The sequence below is a fragment of the Mus caroli genome, unplaced genomic scaffold, assembly GCF_978045245.1.
Source record: "Mus caroli unplaced genomic scaffold, Mus_caroli_1 scaffold_14, whole genome shotgun sequence".
Taxonomy (NCBI): Eukaryota; Metazoa; Chordata; class Mammalia; order Rodentia; family Muridae; genus Mus; species Mus caroli.
Window position 1 is genome coordinate 67,590,498 of NW_028227269.1, and position 27,312 is coordinate 67,617,809.

The 27,312-nt window shown below is 44.2% G+C and overlaps 2 long non-coding RNA genes across 2 annotated transcripts; one reads left to right on the forward strand and one right to left on the reverse strand.

Annotated features, from left to right (window-relative positions):
- Nucleotides 1-301: 301 nt before the first annotated feature.
- LOC147001248 (uncharacterized) lies at nucleotides 302-4,906 on the reverse strand. The gene is made up of 3 exons (XR_015045125.1): nucleotides 4,849-4,906; nucleotides 984-1,057; nucleotides 302-539 (listed from the first exon to the last, which is right to left on the reverse strand). It is a non-coding gene; the product is annotated as an uncharacterized LOC147001248 (long non-coding RNA).
- A 7,829-nt stretch (nucleotides 4,907-12,735) lies between these two features.
- Nucleotides 12,736-26,757, forward strand: LOC147001249 (uncharacterized). The gene is made up of 3 exons (XR_015045138.1): nucleotides 12,736-12,809; nucleotides 24,996-25,113; nucleotides 26,637-26,757. It is a non-coding gene; the product is annotated as an uncharacterized LOC147001249 (long non-coding RNA).
- The last annotated feature ends 555 nt before the right edge of the window (nucleotides 26,758-27,312 follow it).

Consider the following 27,312-nt stretch of genomic DNA (forward strand, 5'->3'; position numbering starts at 1 on the left):
CATGGGCCAAGCATATTCAAACCACCACAAATGGCCAGCCGTGAATGGAAAGTCCAAGAACCTAGTAGTCATTCAGTCCACAAGGCTGGATGCCTCATCTGGTCTTCTGTATATGCTGGAATTCCGAAGAAGTAGGCTCCAATGTCAGTGAAGGAATGAAAGTGCTAAAAGGGTAAGGCAAGCAGACAAACATCAAAAACGCCCTTGTCCTATGTCCTTATAGAGACGCCATCGACCTATGTCCTTATAGAGACTTCCAGCAGAAGGTATGGCCTAGCAGAAAGGCATGTCTTCCCACCTCAAGATTCAAGATTAAAGGTGTGTGTCTTCCTGCTTCAGGAGCAGACCAAAGGCATGCATCTTCATCCTTCAAAGGTTCAGATTAGATGTACCTACTTCAAACAAAGCAAAGAAGTCTCTTATAGATGTGCCCTCCATTTCTGGACTGTGGTTCATTCCAGATGTAGTCAAGTTGACAATCAAGAGTAGCCATCACTCTGGGTTTCCTTAGCAGTGGAGTTTGGGCTTTGTTAATGGGCCTGAGGAAAGAAACAATGACGAAAATGCCAAGGAGATACGGTGAGGATGGTAACGCCTGTAAGGAGAGATGAGTTCCCGGCAGGCTTGAAAATGTATTTCCCTCCTGCTGACTAGCTTTCACAGCTCCAGAGGTGCTCTACATGCCACTGGGAGAGAAAAACCATCACTGCTTTTCCCCAGTGCCAGGCTGCATGCTAAGACACCAACCTCCATGCAAGCTGCAACTCCTGGTGCAATAGTAGTACAACTATTATGATTATACAACTTTATAGTTGGATTTAAAGTTCTATCTACAGGAAGAAAGTTCATGCTTGATACTGTAATTGTCAAAAGTCAATGGTTGGAGAAGTCATAGGCCTTAGGGTAGTGCCTCTTATTGGCATTTTGACAAATAGTCATGTTGTCAAATTGACTTCTAAATATATATATTTATACTCACACACCTAAGCTGCAGTCAGCATCAGGAAAATTTTGCAGGTGGTGGTTGTAGCTGCTGTGGTTGCTGCTGCTGCTGCTGCTGTTGTTGGTTGTTGTTGTTGTTGTTTTTCCAGTGGGCAATAGTCAAGGGAAAGATACATAACTGGTCAAAATTCTAAGAGGAGAGACTAAGTGTTCACCCCCAAATAGGCGATGTTTATCTACCCATGTCATCCCAAGTCAAGGCTTAGGGAACATCACAGAAGAAGAGGCAGAAGGGAGGTAAGAGCAGAGGATGTGGAGGAGCTCCGTGAAATGCTGTGCGATAGCTATGCCACACCCAGAAAACAGCATTTCACCGAGCTCCTCCCATCCTCTGCTCTTACCTTCCTTCTGCAGACTAAACAGGGACAGCAAGATAGCTCATTAGGCAAAGACGCTGGCCACCAAGTCTGACGACCTGGATTTGAAACACAGATCCCTCATGGCAGAAAGAGAGAACTGACTCCCACTGGTTGCCTTCTAACCTCCTCATGACACACACACACACATAAAAATAAGTAAATACACATAAAAATAAGTAAATACACAGAAACTATTAAAGAGAAGCAAGATATTAGATTAGTCAGGAGAATAATACAAGAGCAATTAGGGGAAGATTTTTCAGTAATGGAGTGATCAAAAAGCTAACGGTCCCTTAAATGCCAACTGATGCACGTCTATTAGGTTTAACTGGGAACTCATTGGTAACTTTTCCAGGTAGAGCTAGGCACCATGGTGCACACCTTTAATCCCATCACACGGGAGGCAGAGACAGGCACCTGATCTACGTATCAAATCCCTGGCCATCCAAGAACATATAGTGAGACCCTATCTCAAAAAAAAAAAAAAATCTAAAGAAAAAACGAAAGGAAATTTTTCAAGATAGAAGCAGAAAATAGATTACTAAGGATTAAAGAAGCCAGAGTGAGACCGTGTAAATGGCTTTTCATCATACTTATGTGTGAAGAAAAGAAAGAAATGAGGATGGGAAGAGAAATATCCAGAAAGGCCACCGAGCCACCAGCAGCTGTGGCTTTTGCTCTTCCTTTATAACAAAAAAAAAAAAAAAAAAAATTAAAGGTGATTCTATTCCGCGTGGAGGAATCTCCTGGAGATGAAAGGGCTGGAAACACAAAAGAAAGGAAGAGAACTCTGACCTTACAGTAAGGTCACGGAGGAGACTAAAGAAGTAGAATTTAACCCAGCTCACAGATCAGCCTTAAATAGACAGTATCACAGCATCAGGAGAGGTACAGGCTGGTGCTGATGCAGACACATGCACGCCGGCAGCAGTAGCCATCTATCTTGCTCCTGACAGACATTATCAAATGTTATCTGTAGAGAGTGAAGTAGCTGCAGTGTAGGTGGGAGCCTCGGAGGGGAGGAAGGTACCACACCCTGAGGGAATGCCAAACAGAGCTGCACCCTTCACTGACCTACATCAATGCCAGGGTCCACACGTACCACACGACTGCCTCTTGCATCTCTCGGGAGCTCAGGTGTGGGAAAGGAAGTACCTTAGATATGAACGAAGGTTGCAGAACAGGTGGAAGAGGCACACGGGGAAGAAAGGAATTGAGGATGCTAAAAAGAGAGAGAGAAACACAAAAGCACTGTGAAACCTCATCAAAAGTGATAAAGACAGAAAAGCACAGAAAGGGACTGGAGAAAGGGCCAGAGGAGAAGGGAAGCAAGAGATTGGTGATTACCAGGAAGGGAGGAAACAGACAGGCTTTTGAGCTAGCTTTCTGTAGGTGGTAAGGGGAAAGGGTGCATAGTAATAATCTCTAAGCTTCACATATGGAGATAGTAAAACTATATGTTAGGGTTAAAAGAAATATTGGAGTTAAAACCATAAGGCTGAGAAAACTAGGGATGAGATAGTCAGGTGGCCCTAATGTAAGACAGAAAGGCTCGGAAAAGCAAGGCCAGTGTCAGTGAGCTGACCTGCTGGTTTCCATGAGACTCCCAGAGTCCTTGAGGCAGTATTGTCCTTTCACACCAACTTACCTTACCTCTAATGCAGCTGATGATAAGCCAATGGTTAACTAAACTGTAAGTAAGGATGGCTTCTAACTTAAAAGCTTTCACTTAGTAGGCAACCCCATAGACATGGTGTTAACTATGAGGTAACCAGGAATGACTACAGCTACAGGTTGGTGGCTGGGATAGAGTTAACTCATTGCCAGAGTAAAACTCAAAGCTGATCATGCAACCATGATAGTGAAAGGAGCTTAGTGTCACTAGCATTTGAGACTTGTGCAGAGCCAGAGGATAGCAATGCCAGCTGAGTGGCTAAAGGTCAGCAGTCAAGGTCAACATCTAACAAAGTCAGAGTCAGACACAGAAAGAACAGGGCTTCACCTACCCCTCTGGGTGGGCAGAGCATGAGCGGCACATGACTGATCATCTCTCTGACTGGGCTAAGGGGACATGCACAGAGTGTGTAGCTCTCCACTGGCTGAGCCCAAGACAGCCCAGAGCCTAAACCAATCTCCTAACAATGACCTCAGCCTTCTCTTTGACTCTATAAAAATCCGCACACAAAAACATTAACTTTTTTCCAGGCAGTGGTGGCACACACCTTTAATCCCAGCACTTGGGAGGCAGAGGCAGGTGGATATCTGAGTTCAAGGTCAGCCTAGTCTATGGAGTAAGTTCCAGGACATCCAGGGCTACACAAAGAAACCTTGTCTCAAAAAAAAAAAAAAAAAAAAAATTGCCGGGCGTGGTGGTGCACGCCTTTAATCCCAGCACTCGGGAGGCAGAGGCAGGCGGATTTCTGAGTTCGAGGCCAGCCTGGTCTACAAAGTGAGTGCCAGGACAGCCAGGGCTACACAGAGAAACCCTGTCTCGAAAAACCAAAAAAAAAAAAAAAAATTCACTTTTGTTCCTTTTTTGAGGCCATCCCACTTTCATGAGATTCTCAATTTTCCAGTTGTCTATAGCTCTCCTCAACAAATCTCACTTTCACTTTGCATACTCTCATGAGAATTTCCATCCTTAATTGTCATTGGTGTGAAACAACAAACTCAGAAGCCACCGTTCCAAGTCCATCTTTGGTGACTGTGAGTATCCAGCAGCACCCTAGGTTCTTGGATTAAGCACAATTCACAACTGAGCCAAAAAAGGTCTTATCCTATTCACTCAAAAAGCCATGCACCAATTTAAAGAGCATCCCTCATGTCCCATAGTATGGAATGATGTAGTTCTGACTGTGGTAGTCCTGGCTTGGGAAATGAAGGAATAGAGGCAAAGATCCTATGTGTTCATAAATGCAAATATTATTTTAAAGACATTTGAACAACCTTCCACTTAGCTCTAGACCTGCTAAATAACTGCAAGACATGCCAGATATTAACATTTCTATGTCTTTTTTTTTTTTTTCCTTTTAAGACAAAGGCAGAGAAGACAATGAAAAACAAGGTTTCTGCTTCAGGTGTGACAATCTTGGAGCAGACAGATAAAAAGAAACTAACCTGTGCTTCTGACAACTGTTTCAGCCAAAAGACGATACTAAGGTTTGCCAAGAACATGACTGCTAAAATACAGATACAGGAGTTTTAGTTATCAGGTTTAAATATTATGCTGCTCATGTCATCTGTGAAGCCAAAGCTGTGGCTGGAGAAAATGTTGTTCTTCTCCTACTCTCCTTCTTCCTCCTTTATATTTCCTACCTCTTTTCCCATTGGCTGAACCCAGTGTGAAACCAGAAGCTAAGTCTACGAATACATTACATCACGATTGATCTGGCAGGTAGACATGCTGTAAATACAGTATTCATGTGTAAAATTCACCCAAAAAAAAAGTAAATAAATAAAACAAATGTTAAATAATTATTTGCCAGACCAGAGATTAATAGAAAGGATGAAGAATGATATGGTCCGCTGTTGTGGATGGCTCTGTGCTGCTTGCTCTCCCAGGAGAGGCTGTCTGGAATGAGGAATGAGTCAGTACTCAGGTGGCTTCTTGTGAACCAATCCCTTAATGAATAAAGGAGCCAATCACTGGGTGAGTAGGCGGGACTTCTGGGTTGGACAGCGGAAGAGAGGAAGCAGGTGAGAGTTACGTCCTTTTTGAGGAATCAGATTTTAATAATGCTTACAAGATTAGGTTTTAGTTGTTGCGCCCAGAAGATTGAGTTACCATTGTTTCTGAACTGAATTTGTGTTGTGTTTTCCTTCACAGAGCTCATCTGAGTTCAAAAGAGAAAGGTACGGCAGCAAAGTGTGGGTTTGCCGGAGGTACACCACAAAGGCCGAGGGGGATTTGAAGCACAGGGTTGGCGTGGTAACTCGCCAGTGGGAACCTAGCAAGCTGGGTGGAGGGGTTGTGGAGTACAAAGTCAAGACTCTCCATGACATAAAAACATGTAGAGGCAGGCGGATTTCTGAGTTCGAGGCCAGCCTGGTCTACAAAGTGAGTACCAGGACAGCCAGGGCTACACAGAGAAACCCTGTCTCGAAAAACAAAAAAAAAAAAAAAACATGTCAGCCAGGCTGCCAGGGCAGAGACACAAGCACAGGAGCATGCCAGCACAACTCTCTTTTTTAATGTTTCCCGCAACAGCCAGCTAGCTTTTAATCCCAGTACTTGGGAGAAAAGGCTGGCAGATCTCTGTGAGTTCAAGGGTAGTCTGGTCTATACATCAAATTCCAAGTTACCCAGTGCTACACAAAGAAACCCTATCTCAAAAAACAAATAAACAAAAGAATGGGTATGTACTCCAAAGACTCTAAGTCAGCCTGCTACACAGACATGTGTTCATTCATGTTTATTAAATCACTATTCACAATAATTAAGTTATGGACTCTGCCTTAGGGTCCACCATCAAATGGATGGAGAAAGAAAATGAGGTCTAGGGAGCTAACAAAAGGCCTCACTGATTAAGAGCAAGTACTGATCCTATAGAGTACCTAAATTTGGTTCTGAGTACCCACATGAGGTGGTCCACAACCACCTCTAACTTCTCTAACTCCAGGGTATTCAATGCCCTTCTCTGGCCTCCATGAGCACTTATATTCCCAAACATTCAAAAAAAGCAATTCTAAAATGTCTATTGTTAAGGAGCTCCATTTCGAGCTCCAAGTTTTCTCTTTTTCTGGGTGAAATGTATAACTTCTTCATTAACATGCCATATCTTTTCTTCCAGAACGTTAATAAAGATGGGTTTTTATTAAAAAAAAAAAAATCTGATTCTTAGGCCGGGTGTGGTGGCACATGCCTTTAATCCCAGCACTTGGGAGGCAGAGGCAGGTGGATTTCTGAGTTCAAGGCCAGCCTGGTCTACAGAGTGAGTTCCAGGACAGTCAGGGCTACACAGAGAAACCCTATCTCGAATAAAAAAAAAAAAAAACTGATTCTTTCAAAAAACAGCCTGAACTCAATCCCTCCGTATGAAAGCTCTCCTTACAGGACCCTTAACTCTTCCCCAGATCAGAACTCAATGGCAAGGTTACTTTGCAGCTACAAAACAACAAACCCATTGACTTGAGAGAAAGCCAGTCTGTATTTTAAGGTACCTCCGAGTAAACGCCTCCTTATTGGCTAGATGCACTTTCTCATTTCAATCATATGAATGTCTCAGAATACAGGTAAGGAGTCTACTTCCCAAGTGATGTGTTTTAAATGAGATGGTTGCTAAATTGGTTTATTTTTTTTTTATTTATTTATCAGTAAAACTACTTCTGGTTGATTTAAGAGAAAGAACATTATAGGGAGACAGAAGATCAGGACAAAAAACAATAAAATTATTTATGTCATACCTTCAGTTTCTGACACTGAAAAATGAAAGTGATTGTTTCTGCTCTGAGAACCTCTTAGAACTTTTGAGATACATAGTTGAAAAGTGCCTTATGAAATGCAATATAGAGGCACAGGTACAGAGGAGGAATATCTCAAGTCCAAACCCAACTGAAATACTCAGGGCCGTGTGGTCTCAAATAAATTATTCAACCTCTGTGTCTTGCTTTCCTCAACTGTAAAAGCAGGCCCTCACTGGGTTTCCTCAACTGTAAAATGGGAAGAGCAGGCCCTTACTGGGTTTGGCCCCTTTTTTTTTTTTTTTTTTTTTTTTTTTTTTTTGGTTTTTCGAGACAGGGTTTCTCTGTATAGCCCCGGCTGTCCTGGAACTCACTTTGTAGACCAGGCTGGCCTCGAACTCAGAAATCCGCCTGCCTCTGCCTCCCGAGTGCTGGGACTAAAGGCGTGCGCCACCACGCCCGGCGGTTTGGCCCCTTTTATCAACAGTGAAACCTGCTATCATTTACACCCCAGAGAAACCACAGGACATGCTAAGATCACACCTCATATCCCTTTCTTCTTTTCCACCCAACACAGTCTTTTTATTAGTTATTCGGGAATTTCATACAATGCTTCCTGATCACACTCACTTCCCACTCCTCCCAGGTCCACTCTCCAACTCTTGTGACCTCCCCTCTCCCCCGACCCCCAAAAAGAGAAATACACCAAGTCTAATTTGTGTTGCCCATATACTCAGTGGGACACGGTCAAACTCCCAGTGACCAGCCCCAAAGATAACTGAGTCCTTCCCACTCACCCCCGCTAGAAGCCAGAGATTAACAAACTCCAAAGAGCTACACTTCAGCATCTTTCTCACAGTTTTTATGGACTCTCTTCAACGTTTAGCAATATCCTTCCTTTCCCTTATTTAATTATCCTAAAAGCGTTATTTGAACAATCTCTATGTCTATGGCACATAGATGTAACTGCTGCTTTCTAGGCAACTCACAGACAGTGAGCCTACACTGCTTTCTCAGGTTGTTCGTGATACAGGTAGGGCACTTAATACCATGTCTGGTACTATGATTGCTCCGTACGTCTGAGCAGAAAGTAGGCCAGGAAGAATGGCATAAATGATCATGGTGATGTTATAAAACCCCAGGCTAGTGGTTAGGCCGGTGGAAGCCGCCACTGCACTCTAATAAGTAAAAAGCTGAACAAATTGAAAAATCAACAGTTCCTCCTGGATTTGACGGGGAGCAAGATCGCCTAGCAAACTGCTGCCCCCAAAATGGGAGAAACGGACTGGCAGATACAGTGAATCACAAGTTACACATCAGAAGCCTCTGCAGGAGCCAGTGATGAGGAGAAAAACTGCTGCGTAGCTGAAGTCCCAGCATGGATAACCCAGAGAGTCTAAAACTTCCAGGGAGCCAATCTCAGGAAGCATCAGTATTTGGGTGAGTTTTGCCTCTAGGAGCCCTATCAGATTCTCCCCGCAAATATCAAGGAAAAAAATGATTTTGGACCAGGCCAGAGCATTCTTAATGCCGCAAGCTGCTGTAGCTGGGCATGGTGACTGCACGCCTTTAATCCCAGCACTTGGGAGGCAAAGGCAGGTGGATTTCTGTGATCGTGATCAAGGACAGCCTGATCTACCCAGTTCCAGAGCTGTGTCAGGCCAAGCTGCTGGCAGTTATCAGAGATTAGCAAACCTAGAGGAAGGGAAATAGCCACTTCAGCACACCCTAGCCATCCTGTGCAGGCTACAGTGAAGTTCACAGTCCAGGTTCAGGCTCACCCGAAGACGGAGATCTAACTATGCGACCATAGAATTATCCTTCTCCTACTCCATATTACATTCATGTCACTGTGGCTAAAATACTTCACAAAACAACTTAAAGCAAGAACGACTTCTTTAGGCTTGTGGTTTCAGAGATATTTCAGTCCCTCGTGGCACAGAAGGCATAGCAAAAGCACGTTCACATCTTTCCCACAATGCAGCAGACCGGAAGCAGAGGGTTAGACAGAAGCAGGCAGTACTATGCCCTTCAAAAGCTGGCCTACTGGAAGGCCAGGTGTGTGGTGCATACCTTTAATCCCAGCACTCTGGAAGCAGAGGCAGGCAGATCTCTGTGAGTTTGAGGCCAACCTGGTCTATAGAGCAAGTTTCAGGACAACAGGAGCTACATAGACTCTTGTCTCAAAAACAAAACAAAAACCTGTCAATGGAAACTTACTTCTAGCTGTCAGGCTCCACCTTATAAAGTAGTACCTTCACGATGAGTATTAATATTCAAAGCATGAGCTTATGAGAAACATTTGAGATTCAAGTCATAAAATACACCTTAATGCCACATCACCAAGGGTTATGTATTAGCATTTTTACCCCTGTTAAGAGGATGTTTTGTTTTGTTTTGTTTTGAGACACGATCTCACTATGTAGTTGTGGCTGTCCTGAAACTCACTATGTAGCTCAGGCTGGCCTCGAATGCTCAGAGATCCACCTGCCTCTGCCACCACTCCAAGTGTTGGGATTAGAGGTATGCACCAGTATGCCCAGCTGAGGGCAGTATTTGCAAGTGCGCTTCTCCACTAGGCCCCAATAAACCTGACAAAAATTTCAGATGGTGTCTACTCAAGCTGAAGTTCCACATCACCAAACAGAAACTGAGCTGTCACCTAGCTTTGCTCCAATAAGGGGAGGGAACCAAATCTCCCCTCAACAGGCTCATTTCAGTTAGTAGAACAACTAAAGACCTTCTTCCAGTCGAATACTTAAGAAAACTTTAACCCAAAATAACCTAATGTCAGCCAGTCGGGGGTTTTTCCATCCTCCTTTCTCCCAGCTGCTTCCTTGAAAGGAGAGCAACTTTGAAATGAACGCTCTCCTGTTTGTTCATTTCTGCCTCCTTCAGCCCTTTTCTCCCTAGAAAACCAATCTCCTCTGCTGAACTCATTGGAACACCTGTTTTGTTTTATGAACTGGAGTACTGCCTGATTCTAAAATCACAAATAAAGCCAATATATCATGCCCAGCTTTCAACAACAACTAGGGGGGGGGGGGGGGGAAGTAACGAGTCATAGGAAAATGCAAAGATACAGACCAGAGGCACCAAACGCACTAGCATTAGTGTGGCAGAAACACTGGAGTTTTCCAACTGTGAATTTAAAGCTAGTAGGTTAAGGACTGTCTGCATAAAACAGATAGCATGCACAACCACGCATTCAATGTAAACAGAGAAGGAAAAATCCAAAGGCATGCTAAAGATTAAAACACATGATTATAAATTATGAATCCCTTTGAAAGGCTTGTTTGTTGACTGAACAGGGCTAAGGAGAGTCTCTGAGTCAACAGAAACTTGCAAAAACTGGAAGGAAGGAAGGAAGAAGACATATATGCATATGCATGCACCCTGTGTACACCCGTGTAAGCACACATGTGCACACATCAATATTAAAGAACTGTGGAATAGTCACAAGCTCCCTGGCTTTCCAAACCACAATCTAATTCCTAGATTTCGAAATGACGTTCTGTTTCCCTGCAAAGTCTGGTCTCCTGGTCTCAGTCACTCGAACTACCTGCTGCTGTTATGGAGCATTGAATAGAGCAGAGTTTCAAGGATCCAGCCTCAGTGGTATATCCCTGGCCAAGGAAAATGGAAAGAGACATAAGAAAGGAAATGACGTGAACTCCAGACTCAAATTCTCCTGAGGTTACAAACCGTAGCTCCCTGAACAAGCCCCTTCTCTGACAAGGAGCCTACGGAATGTTGCGTTAGCTGTCAGACTTGAGGCAACTTGTTACACAGCAATAACTAGCTAGTAATGTAGAAAGACAATGAAATCCCAGATAGCAGCGGCTTGGTTCAAAACCAAAGAAGAATCACAAAGAGTAAGAGGAGAGTGGAGTAGGGTGGAATTACTGGAAAAAGCACTAGGAGAAGCAAAGGGAGGCACGCAACTATCAGCATGCCAATATAAAAAAAAAAGAAGAAGAGGGGCTGGAGAGACGGCTCAGCAGTTAAGAGCACTGACTGCTCTTCCTAAGTTCAGTTCCCAGCAACCACATGGTGGCTTATAACCATCTATAATGAGATCTGGTGCCCTATTCTGGCCTGCAGGCATACATACAGGAAGAACGCTCTGTGCATAATAAATCTTTTTTTTTATGGCAAACTCTATTAAAACTTGGTTTCTGGGCTGGTGAGATGGCTCAGGGGGTAAGAGCACTGACTGCTCTTCCAAAGGTCCTGAGTTCAAATCCCAGCAACCACATGGTGGCTCACAACTACCTGTAATGAGATCTGTCTGAAGACAGCTACAGTGTACTTATTTATAATAATAAATAAATCTTTGAGCTGGAGAGAGTGGTGTTGACCAGAGCGAGCAGAGGTCCTAAATTCAATTCCCAACAACCACATCAAGGCTCACAACCATCTGTATAGCTACAGTGTGTACTCATATACATAAAATAAATAAATAAATAAATCTTAAAAAAAAAAAAAACTCAGTTTCTAAGGTCCCTGAAACATCCAAACCAGGAGAAACTGAACTATTAGCCAGATGCAAAGCGTCACTATTAAGAGGGAGACAGAAAGTCTTTTTCTAGGAAAAACAGAAAAAGAAAACAACTAGGCTTTAAAAAAAAAAAAAAAAAAAAATCAGAGTTTAATCTTCAGTCTCCTGTGACCTGAATAAGGCGTTCCAGACAAGGCAAACTCTTTGAACTAATCCAGAGTCGCTCTTTCTGGTCAGCTGACTGTATAAATTCGTAAGATGCTGTTGCGAGTTCAGTCTTAGCCAGAGAAATTTCAGTAAACTTTCTGAAGTCATTACACATTAATAGGTTCCCTGGAAATTCTCCAGTGTTTCACTTTTCCAAGGTAGTCCTGTAGCTTCCTTCCCAAAATTGCAACGGCTCCGGCTCCGCAGTGACCCCATGTGTCTCCCTGGCAGTGTGATGTGGCAAAGCTGGGGGGTGGACGGGAGGGTGGGGGATGGGACTTAGATTCTGGTTCCAGCATTGTCTAATCAGTCCAATGTCCTCAACCAAGACGTTCTACTTCTGGAATGTTCTTATTTGACAAACAATGCCATCCTTCACATCCCTGACGTCAAGGTAAATAGCAGATGGAAGAGCACTTAGTAAACTATAAAGCGCAGTGCAAACTGGGGGGGGGGGGGGGGATCCTTTTAGCAGCCATGTTTTCGGAGAAGGCCGCCTCTCAGCTAGGGGCAACCCTTCAGTCAGTTTAGATCTCTCAAGAGATGCTTCTCTCTAGCGCCTCCTCCTGCTTTGAGCAGAGCAATCTCCACACCCCTCTTCTTTCGAAAACTGGTGCTTACCTCTGCTCCTCCCCTGCGGTTCACACGGTCACTTCTGCCTTCTCCCACAGCTGAGAGGGCTCCCCGACTTTCTCGTCACCCCCTCTCCACTTTCCTTTTCAGAGAAGACATTTCCCACTAATAAATGCATCGGCCCTGTCCTTGAGGAAAGCATAGTAGACTCGTCCTGTTTTCATTTTCCTGAGAAAGGGCCACCCGCAGAGTGCGGACTCATTCTCCACAGGACTGCAAACCCTAAATATCAGCTCGAAATTAGCAAGGCTCCTGTGAGCCTGGGGCACCGAGAACCAGGAAAACTCAGACTCTACCCAACGCCCTCTTATTCTCCTAAAGCTAAATTTCAAAAGGTCGTTCTTGCTTCCCGCAAGCCTACACCCCTTCCCCCAGGGGGGTATTTGGTGATTAAGAGCACTGGTTTCAAAACTGACTGGGCCACGGGGGGCAAATGACTTGACTTCTCTGAGATTTCGGTTTCCCGTGAGAATAATGCCACCTGCTTCGCGGTCCTATGTGCATTACTTCCTTTTCCTGCTCTGTGATCAAATACTAGACGAGGAGCAACGTATGGAAGGCTTTACGCCAGCTATGTGGGGGCGTGGTCCATGATGGCAGGGAGGGCGCAGCAGCCCCTCCCTCACCTTCCTGCAGTCCGGAAGCACAGACCAATGGATGTTGGTGCTCAGCGAACATTCTCCCTTTTACGAAATTCCAGTTCCATGGTAAGATGCGTCCCACACTGAGGGTGGGTCTCCTACCTCAGTTTACCCAATCTACAAACTCCTTTATAAACATGCCCAGAGGCTTGTCTCCAACCTGATTACTGATCCTGTCAAACTGACAATCAGAGTCAACCATCATATCGATTAAGCATTAAAAAGAACAATGCTACATGACAGGCTTTAAAATATGCATTCACCGATGAACCTACAACTGTTAACTAGCAAACAAGCCCTAACTGCTGCACACCAGGCTTCGGTCCCCCTCTCAATCTAGCCTAGCTCCTGTCCTCATAACCCCTTCTTGACCTTGGAACATCTTCCTTCCTTCCCACCACGCCTAATGGGCCCACTTTAGAGCCTGGCTTCTCCGCAAAGCGTGAATTCGCTAGCTTGTGTCTCCACTAAACGCTCACTACATCTCTCATAGCTTGTGTCTCCACTATGCATTCACAGCTCACCCTATACTTCCTTACACAGAGCGGTAAGGACTGTTCTGTCCCTGATCTAGTTTGGTGCAAGCATTTTATATTGCCAATGTTGTTATTTGCTATCAGTACTCACCAAAAGACTTCCACCCCGGACCACTAATGTGAATGCTGAATCTTTTTGGGTTTTCCTGGTTTCATTGAGATAAGGTCTCACACGTGTAGGCTAGCCTGACCTCAAACAGTCAGAGGGCCACCTGCTTCAATTCAACCTCCCAAGTACTAAAATTACAAACATGAACTACTATATTCAGCAAACACTGAGACTCCTAAATGGTAAGCCCATTCAGTAAATAGCAAGGAAGGGAGAAATGTTGGTTGGCTGGTTGGTTTTGAGACAGGATCTCACTATGCAGACCAGGTTGGCCTCAAATCACAGATTCACCTGCCTCTGCTTCCCTGGTGAAAAGTGTCATTTTAAAGGCCAAACAATTGGCCAGGCTTCGCCTGCAACGCACTTTGATTTCTAGGTGCAGTTCTAATACAGCTTTGTCAGTAAACTCATCAGGAAAAGAAATAACGTGAGAGAGACAATCTTGAGAGGATAAACCATCAGATTTTAATTAAGGCGACGGCAACTGGCTGGAACCAGTAAATGTGTACCTGGGAATCTTGATCTTTAAAACAAGGTTGGAGTAAGGTTGTAGTCTGAGTGATTGGTGAGCAACTTAATCCCCAAAGTCACTTGTTAATAATATTTAGAGGTGGGAACTTTAAGGCGAGATGAGGTCATAAAGGCTAAATTGTGGATTAATGGGTTCTTCCTAATGATGGAATGTTAAAAAAAAAAAAAAAAAAAAAAAAAAAAAAAAGGCCAGCGCTGTCTCTCAGCTGTGCGGTGATGCGTTGCGCCACCTTGTGGCTCTGCGGAGTTCCTATAGTAACAAAGTCCTCCACCGAATGCTGCCCTTCCGCGCTGAACTTCTCAGCTTCAGGAACTGGCAAATGAATAAACCTTCATTCCTTACAAATTACCCAGGGTTTTGTATCTCCTGTCATAGCGCAGAAAGCAAACCGAGTCAGTAAAGTTGAAAGAGAGGGTTGGCAATAGACAATAGGAAAGGCTCCGGGGAGAGAAGCCCTGCCTTACACAGGAGTGGAGCCTTCAATGGCCAAAGGATGAGTTTCCAGGGCCCCACAAACAACAGCGGGGCTCTAGAAGGGAGATACAGTCCCTTAACCTCTTTTAGACCCTATTTAAAGAGACTAAATCGGGGTTAGTCTCAAAAGCAAGGTCAAAAAGAAAGCCTGGAATCCAGGCATGGGGGCATATGCGTGTAATTTAGCCCTCGAGAAACCAAGGCAGGAGAATAGTTTACGGTTAGATTTTATAGTATAAACTTGTCTCAAAAAAATAAAAGAGAGGTCTAACCACAAAAAAAAAAATGGCCCCAGAAATAACTAACCTAGGCTCATATGGGCTCACAAAGATTAACTGGATAATTAGGGAACCTGTGTGGGCATGACCTAGGACCTCTGCATATGTTATTGGTGTATAGCTTGGTATTCTTGTGGGACATCTAACCGTGGGAACAGGGGCTATCTCTGACTGTTTTGCCTGCCTTTGGACCCTTTTCCTCTTCCTGGGTTGCCATGTCCAGCCTCAGAATGAGAGGAGGAGCCTAATCTTATTGCAAGTTGGGATGCCGTGTTTGGTTGATATCCCTGGGAGGCCTGACCTCTTCTGCAGAGATACAGAGAAGGAGTGGACCTGGGGGAGAGGAGAAGAGGGAGTGGAGACTGTGAGGAGAGGAAGGAGGGGAAACCATGGTCAAGATGTAATATATGACAGAAGAATGTGTGTGTGTGTGTATCAATATCCTTACCCAAGGATGTCACCCCCATGCATTTGCTGACTACAAAAAAAAAAAAAAAGCTTTTCTCTTGCAATTAGACACTGAAGTTTTAAGTGTGAGCACGGTTCACAGATTGAACAATTACCAAATGCAGCTAGTGCTAAGCCAACCTGCTGTGGTGATATTTCACTGGTACTGAGAGTCAAAAGACCAATGGCTAGTGAGACTTTCAAAAGGGAGTCAGCCTACCTTGAACTTCAAAGCTGGAAAGGACTTACGTTCCAGGTCAGCTTCCTCCAGCAAAACTGGTGTGCACGTAGGCAGCTTCACCAGTTTGGGGATGCCTCAATACTCTGGTGAGGTGTCAGAGTCAAAAGTCAGTGTGTAGCAAAACGCCATTTTAGAGAGACTTCTTCCACAGGTCTCAGCCAGCATAAACCATGGTTGTTACAGACTGAACTGTGAACCACCACAAACATCTTCCCCCTACCAGCCCAAATCTACATGCTAAATCCCCAACTGCCAGGGTGACTGTATTGGAAGTCAGGACCTTTGAAGAAATAAGGAAAGCTAAATATGGTCTAAAGGGTAGGTTCCTGGTCCTACAGAACTGGTATATTCTGGGGATTGGATTTGTGGCCTCTCTGTGTCTCTGTCTCTGTGTGAGTGAGTGAGAGTGTGTGTGTGTGTGTGTGTGTGTGTGTGTGTGTGTGTGTGTGTGTGTGTGACCTCTCTTCTCTCCTTTCTTCTCCCTCCTCAATCCCCACCCCCCCTCTGTATACACTTATGATTGCCCTAGCAACTAAGTCTGTTGTTGTTGTTGTTGCTGTTACTGTTGTGGTTGGAGATAGTGTCCTCCTATATAGTTCACGCTGACCTTCAACTCACAGTCCTCCTGCCTCTACCTCCCCAAGTGCTGGGATTACAGGTATGTACCACCATGCCCAGTAAGCTGGTCTTGATAATAAAAGAAGCCAGTGGTAAATGCCCACTCAGAGGAAAAGCCCATCTCATGATACAAATGTTAGAAATCAGCTGTCTGAAAGCAGGGGAAGAGGCCTCACCAGAAACTAACCCTGCCAACACATTGGTCTGGAACTTGTAGCCTCCAGGACCTGTGAGAAAATAAATTTCTCTCTAAGCCACTTTATCTGTGATATTCTACTATGGCAGCTGGGATAAGCTAATGCAAGGGCCTAATTAATAACTGTGCCACACATTCAAACATTACCATACAGAGATGGAGGCAGACAGAGAGAGACAGAGACAAAGAGACAGAGAAAGGCTTCTCAGTAAAGAAGAGGAGACTGGACAGTCTTAGCTAGTCCTTAAAGAAATCTTTTTTTAAAAGAATCATTGTGTGTGTGCGTGCGTGCATGTGTGCATGTGTGTGCTTTCGTCAAAGAACACCTAAAGGGAATTGGCTTTCTCCTTTTACCACAAGGGTCCCAGGGACTGAACCCTGGTTGTCAGACTCAATAGCCAGCATCTCTACCTCTAAGCTGTCTCACTGGCCCCCAGAATTTTTCGATAGCCCCCAGGCTGAAGGATGGGATGTGCCTGAATCCTTCTCACACTGATCATTTTTATCCCATCTGGACAGTTTTTAATAGTACAAAGGTGATTTCTATAGGACATTAACATGTACAGTTTGACAAACAAGTACGAGTCACCTACGACACAGAACACTAGGACACGGGGAACAAAGAGAAAGATGTTACTTCCCTGTGCCCCAGCAATGAAAAGACTCAGGAATCGTGGCTCCCTTTCTCATCTGAAACCTCATCCTCCCTGCACAGCAGATCATGACTTCCAGACGTCCCTAGTCCAACAGAGCCCTAGATCTCTGAGTGCTTGGAGAATGAACAACTATTTCTATTTTATCTAATTTTAACATGTTTCAATTCCAAGGATATGGTTCCTTTTCCATTATTCTATTGAAAGATCTATGATAATCAAGTTTAAAAGCTTTATTTTGGATCATAATCCTGGAAGTGAACCCATTGCCCTGATGCCTAGAGTGAAGTAGCATCGTATCAAGGCAGAGGAAGATGCTTGTCACGGCAGCCAGGAAGCACATCCTTTTTGAGGGCACACTCCCAGCAACTGCTCCTCACTTGAAATGATGACTCCAAGACACAGGCTGTGCTCTGAGCCTCCAAATGGCAGGCTGTAGATCAGCATTTCCAGGTCTCCTTTTCAGCTTCAGTTCACTTGTAAGACTAGCTCACATAAACCATTGAAACACTTACATTCACCCATGTGTGCTTCTCTGTTTACCAACCTAAGTTAGCACACAAAGTGACCAGTCCCATTATGGCATCTCCCGTATGTATGTGTCGTTATGCTTTATTTTGATTCATTGCCCTTCACAATGATCCCTGTCTCCCCTCCCCACTCATCTGTTATAAAGGATGCAGATACTCAAGCAGACAGGAGAGATGCCCAAGTCAAGGTGAAGTGGAGGGCAGGGAGATTTCATCCATGGTTCTTGTACTGGCTGGTTTTGTGTCAACTTGACACAGCTGGAGTTATCACAGAGAAAGGAACTTCAGTTGAGGAAATGCCTCCATGAGATACAACTGTAAGGCATTTTCTCAATTAGTGATCAAGGGGGAAAGGCCCCTTGTGGGTGGGACCAACTCTGGGCTGGTAGTCTTGGTTCTATAAGAGAGCAGGCTGAGCAAGCCAGGGGAATCAAGCCAGTAAAGAACATCCCTCCATGGCCTCTGCATCAGCTCCTGCTTCCTGACCTGCTTGAGTTCCAGTCCTGACTTCCTTGGTGATGAACAGCAGTATGGAATTGTAAGCTGAATAAACCCTTTCCTCCCCAACTTGCTTCTTGGTCATGATGTTTGTGCAGGAATAGAAACCCTGACTAAGACAGTCATCTATAAACCAAGCTTAATGATGCATGGCTTTAATCCCAGCACTCAGGAGGTGGAGGTGGGCAGATTTCTGTGAGTTTGAAGCCAGCCTGATCTACCTAGAGAGACATAAGTTCCAGGACATCCTGGATACACAGACAGAGAGACCCTGTCTCAAAAGGAAAACAAAACAAAACAAAACAAACAAACAAACAAAAGCACCTCCTGGCAGTGTCTGGCTGTATGGGACTTCCTGGAACCACTACTTGGGTTTGTAAGTGAGACCTCACAGCACAGGTTTGGCTGATTAATGTCCGGTCATTGGTGGCTGGAAAGTTGGTTCTACAGTCAAGAGATCCTGCTGCTCCTTCAGAGGATCCAAGTTTGGTTTCCAGCACTCATGTCGGGTAGCTCACAACCCCTGTATCTCCACTTTTAGGGGATCCCACTTCTACAGGATCTGACAGTCTCTATGGACTTCACAGGTTCCCACACACATGTGACATAGAGACAGATACACGGAGAAGTCCACAGGTGCCCATAGACACACATAAACATAAAATCATGAAAATAAATATATTTTTAAAATATTACTCATTAATCCCAACAGCCTTCAGCACTTCTCCCCTCCTGTACATTGAGGAAGGAGGATAAATGCTCCAACCCTCTAAGCACAGGAAAGAGTCCCTCCCCTCCCCCACCCTCAATCTGTCCAGTCACTCTCAGTCACCAGCCATCTCATTAAGTTACAAAAACATCCATCACTTAAGGGCTGGAGAGATGGCTCAGCAGCTAAGAGCACTTCTGGAGGACGCAAGTTCAATTCCTAGCACCTACATGACAGCTCACAACCATCCATAATCCAGCTACAAGAGATTTGGCACCCTCATACAGACAAGCAAAACATATTAAAAAATAAAATACAGGGCTGGCGAGATGGCTTAGAGGGTAAGGCACTGACTGCTCTTCCAAAAGTCCTGAGTTCAAATCCCAGGAACCACATGGTGGCTCACAACCACCGGGAATGAGATCTCTTCTGGTGCATCTGAAACCAGCTACAGTGTATTTACTAATAATAAATAAATCTTTGGGCCAGAGAGAACAGAGTTGACTAGAGTGAGCAAGACAGAGGTCTTAAAAATTCAATTTCCAACAACCACATGAAGGCTCACAACCATCTGTACAGCTACAGTGTATTCACATACATAAAATAAATAAATAAATCTTAAAAATAAAATAAAACAAAATACACATACATATAAAATTAAAAAAGAAAGAAATCCTTAAAAAAAAAAAAGTCCATCACTTGAATGGTAGGGTTTTAGGAGCTATGTGCTAGGGTCTAAAAGCATAGACCAAATGTGCATTTCTTTTTTTTTTTTCTTTTTTTAAATGAACTATAACTTCTTTTTTTTATTTTAGATTTATTTATTTCATATATATGAGTACCATTGCTCTCTTCAGACACACCAAAAGAGAGCATCAGACTCCATTACAGATGGTTGTGAGCCACCATGTGGTTGCTGGGAATTGAACTCAGGACCTTCGGAAGAGCAGTCAGTGCTCTTAACCGCTGAGCCATCTCTCCAGCCCAAATGTGCATTTCTTAATGTATCATAATATCACAGCAGTCTGATCTCACAATGATACAGCAGTTCTGCAGCACAGTATTGTGAACCTCACATTTTCTAATAAATAAAAGAAAGGTCCAGAGAAATTATACAATACAGCCAAAGTCACCAGACCCCGGTAGCCTGAACGTAAAGCATTGAGCAACTGCTATAGTCACTGGCAGTTTTCTTGCTTTTAATCCAATATCTTTGTTGGTACCCTGATAATGCAAAGGAGCTGATGCACAGTCCTCAGTAAAGCAGGAGGGTCAAAAGTTCTAAGCCAATCTGGGCTACACTTACCCAGAGTGATCGAATAGGTCCGTGATCCCAGCACTGCAGAGGCTGAAGCAGGGCATGTCAACGTTGAGGCTAGCCTGTGCTAAATAGCAAAACTGTCCATATAGCAAGGAAGAAAGAGAGAAAACAAGAAACTAAGAGGAGACTCCCTATCCTGGCCTCTGCAAACTCCCCATCTCCAATAAACCCTGTCATTTTTTTAAAGAAGATTTGATTTCTTTATGAGTACACTGTAGCTGTCTTCAGGCACACCAGAAAAGGGCATCAGATCCCATTACAAATGGTTGTAAGCACCATGTAGTTGCTGGGAATTGAACTCAGGACCTCAGGAAGAACAGTTAGTGCTCTTAACCACTGAGCCATCTCTTCAGCCCCTATCCTCCTCCTCCTCCTCCTCCCCCTTCTTCTTCTTTTGTTTTGTTTTTGTTTGTTTGTTTGTTGGTTTTTTTTTTTTTTTTTTTTTTTGGTTTTTCGAGACAGGGTTTCTCTGTATAGCCTTGGCTGTCCTAGAACTCACTCTGTACCCCAGGCTGGCCTCAAACTCAGAAATCTGCCTGCCTCTGCCTCCCAAGTGCTGGGATTAAAGGCGTGTGCCACTACTGCCCAGCTCATTCTTCTTTTTAATTAATGTTTTACATTAGCTGATTCCTAACTCTTTAAGAACTCTCATGCATGAAGTAGGTTATAATTATCAAATCTGTGATATAAAAAAAATTTTTTCTGACTTGAACCTTTTAAAATATGTCTTAGCCAGGCGGTTGTGGTACACGCCTTTAATCCCAGCACTCGAGAGACAGAGGCAGGCAGACTTCTGAGTTTGAGGCCAGCCTGGTCTACAAAGTGAGTTCCAGGACAGCCAGGGATATAAAGAAAAACCCTGTCTCAAAATAAATAAATAAATAAATAAATAAATGTCTTTTTTTTAACCATCAAATTAAAGTACCTCTTTTCTATAATTCTTATAAGCAAGAATGCTCGTTCTCTCTCTCTCTCTCTCTCTCTCTCTCTCTCTCTCTCTCTCTCTCTCTCTCTCCTCTCTCTCTCTCTCTCTCTCTCTCTCTCTCTCTCTCTCTCTCTCTCTCTCATTCAAGGACTCATCTTCTCTCTGCAACAGCATGCAAAGCTTTTAGCTGTGTGATCGCTCTGCCATCTAGCTTCCTAAGCTCATATAGTTTTTCCTGAGATTCTCCTGGGCCACGTTAGCACTAAGCATTACTTTGGTCTAAAGTATATTGTTTCAGAGCACCTAACAAATGTCCAGTTGTGCTGGAGAGAAATCACAATAACAGGATGCATCATGTCTCCACCACAACAAGACACAGACCTTATTTGAAAGGTCAATCTATAGTGTTGTTAGTTGTGATTTCTTCTTGTTAAATAAAGGTCAATAGAACAGCACACCTTTTCCCCCAAGAATCTAGGATGCAGATTTGGGACTTAAACCTCACAGGTTAATGTGAAAGACTACCAAACCAAATTGAGTATCCACCACCCTTTTGCTGTTTGATGAATCTTGGGCATTTACTTGAAAAGGCAACGTGTTTCCTAGTAGTCTGTGTCTGACTGACCAACCCTGCTACTCTTAACTCACCAAGCATAACAATTATAATAGAAATTAAATATAATAGAGGCCTGATGTGAGTAGCCTGCCCAGCCACCTGAGGCCATGGTGACGTCCCAGCCCATGCTGCCAATGAGGACCATGTTGGGGTCTGTGACCATGCAGCCACAGGGGTCAGTGTCGATGTCCATTGTTCATATTATTACCAAAGGCTATATGGGCATCCCTGGTCTAGGCTGTCCCACCCCTCACCAGCTGCAGCACTCTGGAGAGTGAACCCTGCTCCTTGCCTGGGCAGCATCTGGTGACAGGGTCAAGGGTGAGCCGGCACCAAGGGCATGAGCCAGGGAGAGCTGACCCTACCACGTATATGCCATGCAGTGGCATGGGCCAGAGAGAAATCCCCTCCATCCCTCCTCACCCCTCCCTACCTGGGACATTCGAGAGGGCTTGCCTACGGCCATGAGAGCAGGAGACCTGGTCCAACCCTTTGCCAGCTATAACATTGGGTGAGCTAGTCAGGGCAGTGCTGAAGAGCTCGCCCTGGTGGTGTGGGTTCAGGAGAGCTGAGGGGCTGACCAACTCAGCTACCTCCCAGGCCCAGATCTAGGGCTTTGAGTTGGCCTGCCCCAACATCTACCTGATCTAAGAACTGCTGTAGCCCAGTCATGAAAACCCAAAGCTGCAGCATCTCTGTGACACAGGGCAACAACAGGATATCTCAGAGTCCCGGTGAGGATCCCATAGCAGATGATGACTTAGCAGGAGTCAGAAGCCTGGAATCCAGACCAGTGACTCACTGTAACGGATATTTGCAAGAAAAGATGTGTGGAAAAATGGGCACACTCTGGGACACAGTACAGCTTCTACATCAAGAATTTGTTTGTTTGTTTGTTTTAATTTTTTTTATTTTCTTTTGGTAGGGGAGGTTGCAAGGCCGGAGGATGAATATGAAGGGAGGGGGAGGTGAGTGGGATCAGAGTGCATGATGTGAAATTCACAAAGAACCAATAAAAAGCTAAAAAACAAAAACAAACAAAAAATAAAAAACAAAAACAAACACTTACGAAAGATCAGGTCAAAAAAGATGACTGTCTCTGAAGAAAGCCCCTATTGTTTATAGCACTGGCCGCTGGGTGGTCTGCCGCTGCTGGGTTTTATTGTCCTTGAGCTTTTTATACCTGTGTAAATAACTGAAGGCAAGGAAAATCCCCATGTACAGGATATAAAAGTAGATTCCAATAACTGGAGAGATCATTCTATTTCCCCATATACATAGTTAAAGAAGAATCTTCAGTGGTGTTTATTGAAAGCATAGCAAGGTAGACTTTATTCCGAATCACGGAGATAAATGCCACAAACTCTAGAATGGGGTTGTGCATGGAGAAGAGAGATTAGATTCAGCCTCCACCACAGCACAGACTAGTGAGCATTTGTAGCCAAGGAACAGGCAGAGGTTAAGTGATGGGAAATTACCAAGGAGGTCTTCGAAGGCAAAGTGGATTCTGGGTAGACCAGTAAGAGGATTCATGCTGATTTATATGCAGGGTGATCAATTATCATCGGGGGGGAAAGAAAGAGATGGGGTTTGGTTTGGTTTGGTTGTTTTAATTATTACTAGATCTGTGAATGATGGTTTATTTGCCTTTCCGGGCTTTGATCTTCTGCAGATAGAACTCGGGCTCCTTGCCTTTGACCAGCCGTCTGCTCTGCCCCACGGGCCTGGTCTTGAGGCAATGCAGACAAGAGGCTTGCCCTGCTGGAACTGCTCCTCCAAAAGACTGCGGATTTTTGCAGTTCTTTTCCTTTCGTTGTATTTCTTTTGATCCTTTTCTTTCATCCTTTTTTGTTTAAAAATCACTTCCTCCTCAGGAATCACCTTGGCCCCTTTCTTGCCGCCCAGGGGCAGCACATAGTGGGACTCATAACACCTGCTGGGACGATGTGCTGTCAATAAGCACAATGCAGTTGTTCACCAGGGTCTTGGTGCGAACAAACTCATTATTAGACGCATTGTAGACAACATCAATGATCCTTGTTTTGTGAATACAACACTCAGAGCCCCAGGAAAAGTTTCCAACATTCAGTCTCAGGGCATGGTACTGCTTACTGCTTCCTCGAACTCGGAAGGTGTATGTGGGTACGCAGCAAGGGCCAGTCTTAGTATTGGCAGCAGGCTGTCTGTCCCAGCTCGTATTTCCGCTTCTTGTGGTAGGACTTTCTCTTGCTGCCGCTCTTGCGCTCTTGTGCCAGTTGTCCGGAGAGATGCCCATCACTCGGCGCAGGCTGGAAAGAAGTGCAAGGCTTCACGGTCCGGTTTCTAAAACCGAGATCAGGTATTAAAAGTGACCAAATAGGGCCTGGAGAGATGGTTCGGTGGTTGAAAGAACTCCGAGACCCTCCTGCCTTGCCTCCCAAGTGCTGGGTTTAAAGGTATGTACGTCCACCGCCCAGCAATACAATTTTCAAAGTGATCAAAAATGCATACTTCACAAAGACATGAAATAAACTCACACCAAAGACTGAGAACAAATGTAGGTAAAATACCCTCATAGCCTTGGCGCAAGCAAAGAGTTCATAAACAAAATACAAAACCAAAACATATCTACAAAAGAAAAAAGACACCAATATATTGGACTCCTTACAAACCAATAAACATTTTAAATTATCATTAACAAAAGTAAATAAATACTAATGAGTCAGTGAGATGGTTGAGCAGATAAAGGCACCTTATGACCTGAATGAGATTCACTGGGACCCACATGGGAGAATGAGAGAACCAGTTCCCATAAGAAAAGCACACTGTGGCACATGCGCGCGCGCGCGCACACACACACACACACACACACATACAATAAGGCAATAGATATAAAATAAACCTTAATATAGTGGCAAACCACAGTCTAAGAGAAAATACTCATACTCAATACATGTATATATGATAAGCGTATATACAGAGACACGCACAAATAAGTAGATGTAACAAAATAAACAAAAATAACAATTTTTAAACAATTTTATCTAGGAGTGTAGCTCAGTGGTGGTATGTTTGATTAGTGTAGTGCACACAAGGTTTCAGTGTTTGATCCCAAGTGCTACAAAAAAAAAAAAAAATGTTTGACAGGTAATAATATCCCTACCCCATCCTTCATATGAATTTATCTCCCATGGAGGAATACCCTTGAATATCTGCTGCTCTGTATATTGTAAAAGATCCTAGATGGTGTCTGGATTACAATTAGTTTTACTTTAGAGAAATCCGTTGTCCCTTCCTGCTCTGGGGAATTATAGCCTTGTACTGTGAGATCAAGGACTCCCTGGCTTGAACCCATAGCAGCTTATGACCTTCTGGGCAATACCCAATATCTGCCTGGTGACCAGTCAGTGACTAACCAGCATTTACAAAGCTTTAAATCATAATCTCTCGTTTGCATGCGTTTAAACGCTTTCAACAGCTCTCCCCGTAAATCATGTTTGCCCATTACAATTTATTGACTGCTGGCTTTGTTCACTTTGACTTTCCCCACTGTGCCAACCTGAGATTCACTTCATCCCTTCCATGTTTAGAAGCAGCCAAAGAAATGTGAAGGCCCTATGTTTACAGTCCTAATACTCCTGGATCCGGAGCTCAAAACTGTGAAGGCCGACTAGAGCAAAGCAAACAGCGGCGGAAGTAGGGCTAATGGTAAGCGGAAACAGCAGGCGTGGGGGCTGCACAAAATACTTATTCCACAATGTGTGGAGATGGTGCTCCCTGGAGCACATCTTGAAGCCCTCCCTACACACCCTTCAGGATTCTGTAGCCATAGTGACTGCATTCATGGTGACCACTGCTTGGCAGAGTGCGCTGAAGTGGGTTCTTCCTCTCACTGGGCCTGGCCTCCCCTCATGTGTTCAGATGCCTAGAAGGCTACTCTTGTCTGGAGGCCGCAGATGTCAAGGCTCTGCACCATCCCAAACCACCCACACTTGGGAACTCATTTGGTACTTCCCAAACTTCAGTAAAGTGGCATCGTTGTGCCTGCTTTAGAAATGGCATTACTGTCTCCTAGAATCAGACCTCACCGACACACCCCAAACTTGTGTTCAATTGTGCTACATAGTATATATTCCCCCACCCCCACCCCATATGCTTTCTGTTACATAATAACGAATTTCGCTGGCCTTTCTGACTGGTTCCAGGGAAGGAAATCCAAAATCACTGGAATGTCTGAGTCATGGCAACATCTTTGTCATTTGGGCATCCCTTGAATCACAAGAGATGAGACAAAAAAAAAAAAAAAAAACCTAGCCGTGTGATTACAGGACTGAGGCTTAGATTAACCTAACTTTAAGGGATTACGAAAAGAAGCCAGGCTCGGTGCCACACAATTTAAATCCCAGTGCTTGGGAGTTAAAGAGAGGCAAGTGGACCTCTGTGAGTTTGTAAGACCACCAATGCTGGGCCTCTGCTCAAGTCCCGGGATGAGATGGGCAGCACCCCAGTGTCCCGAGAGAAAACCACACCTGATGCAAACTGCAAGAGGTTTTATTATCAGCTAGCTGAGGATGAAGTCCCTCTGCAGTGCAGGGCAGGGGAGTTCGACCGGAGCAGTGACAGTAGGGGGCTTTTAACAGCTAGCTGAGGAATTGGGAGGAGTTGGGAGGAGTTGGGAGAATTGGCTACAGTTCCTTTCTGGTGAGGTGGGGAGTGAGCTGCAGCCTCCTCTCCGGCTGTGCAGAAGCGGTAACAGATCTGAGTGATGTCATGGGGAGAGATCATGGAAGTGGTCTCTTGGAACCCCTCACACCTCACTGTACGCCTCTCTTCATCTGGTTGGTCCTTGTTTGTATGCTTTAGAATGCAGCTGTAATTGTACTCAAGGCTGGGACCTATGAGAAACCTCCAACGTTGTAGCTAACTGGTCACCTGTGGCCCAGAGACTCCCGAAGTGCAGCTAACATCTAAAATGATGGCAGCCTTGCAGGAGACCATGTCTTTTAATTTGTGTGGTCCGGGCTAACTCTAGAAGTTAGTGTCCAAAGTGAGCTATAGTGTATATGTTGATGTCAGAATACTTTCCAGATATAGCAAATCACTTTTATGAAATGTTTTTTATGCTTGATTGGTATATTTTTCTACTTGTAAAAATTACTTATCTTTGTGATGTGATGGAATACAAAATGTTTTCTAATAAAACTAATGGGATTTTTTTTTTCACTTAACAGCTTTTATCTCAGTGGTAGGGTTTTCAGGAAGTAAGTAAAAAACATTAACAAGGAGTTGCTGCACTTAGAACACCTACAATAGTGGATCCAACTGAGAAGCAACTGGTGACATCATGCCCTACTCCCTTAACAATAGACATGCAGCAGTACCTGGTTCCAAAATAAGACAATAAAAGCTCCTGGTGTGTTGTGGGAAATATTTTAAAAAAAGAACCTGCCAACTCTCAGTGAGGTCACGCACCCCTCGTTAGTCATTTCAATACCTAATTACCCCGTACAATTAAGACTTTTAAGCTTACCGTTAACCAACTAGATTTATGTATTAATAATATCACATTTCACAAGATGCCAATACAATAATTTCAGAGCCAGTTGATAATAGATAACATCATGTCAGCCTCCATTCTCGTTCTTCTCCCTACTCCCTCCTGTGATCTCTCTGTCCCCCAAACTCCTAGTTCCACCTCCCTTTTCCTGTCCAATCACAGGCCTGCCACTGCCCTAATGTGATTGGAGAGAGAAAACCCTGCAACACTGGTGTTGTGGGGTATCCTCCAGAAAAGACTGTTTGTATACGTGTTTAAACCAGTAAAAAGTCTTTTATTAGCCTGTCAGCAACTACACAGGGTGTTCAGGATTGCAGTGTTAGCATTGAGACTTTCTCAGGGTGAGCTTT